Source organism: Arachis duranensis, chromosome 6 (assembly GCF_000817695.3).
Source record: "Arachis duranensis cultivar V14167 chromosome 6, aradu.V14167.gnm2.J7QH, whole genome shotgun sequence".
In the NCBI taxonomy this organism is placed as follows: Eukaryota; Viridiplantae; Streptophyta; class Magnoliopsida; order Fabales; family Fabaceae; genus Arachis; species Arachis duranensis.
The window spans coordinates 79,358,616-79,359,364 of NC_029777.3; positions in this window are offsets into that span (position 1 = coordinate 79,358,616).

Genomic DNA, 749 nt, shown 5'->3' on the forward strand with positions numbered 1-749 from the left:
CACCTCAGGATCTGTGGACCCCACAGGATCCCCACCTACCATATTCCCACCTTACCTTCTAATCCTATTTTTGTGATTTGAATTCCCCATGTCACAATTCCCAATTTTCATTCACCACTCACTTCTATCCACTCTTCCCCACTCACCTTCAAAATTCAAAACTCTTCCCCACCCAAACCCACCCATATAGCCGAATACACACATCCCTCCATCTCTTCTTCTTCTTCATCATCTTTTCTTTCTTCTCTTGCTCGAGGGCGAGCAATATTCTAAGTTTGGTGTGGTAAAGCATAGCTTTCTTTGCTTTTCCATTACCATTAATGGCACCTAAGGCCAGAGAAACCTCAAAGGGAAGACAAAAGCTTCCACCTCTGAGTCTTGGGAGATGGAAAGACTATAAGCCGTCATAGCTCAGTGGTAGAACATGTGGCTGCAAATCAAGAGATCCCTGAGATACCTCAGGGGACAAGTTATCCTCCACACAAATATTGGAAGCAACTAAGGGTAGAAACACCAAAATTACTAGGAATCATTCAACAGAAGCAAGGAAGAGACATAGAGGAGCTCAAAGAGCACCATTGGTTCTTCAAGAAGGCGCCACCCTCATTCAGGTGGATTCATTCCTTGTTCTTATTTCTTTCTGCTTTTCAGTTTTTAATGTTGTGTTTATCTATGTTTTGTGTCTTTATTTCATGATCATTAGTATGTAACCATGCCTTAAAGCTATGAATAAAACCAATTAATCCTTC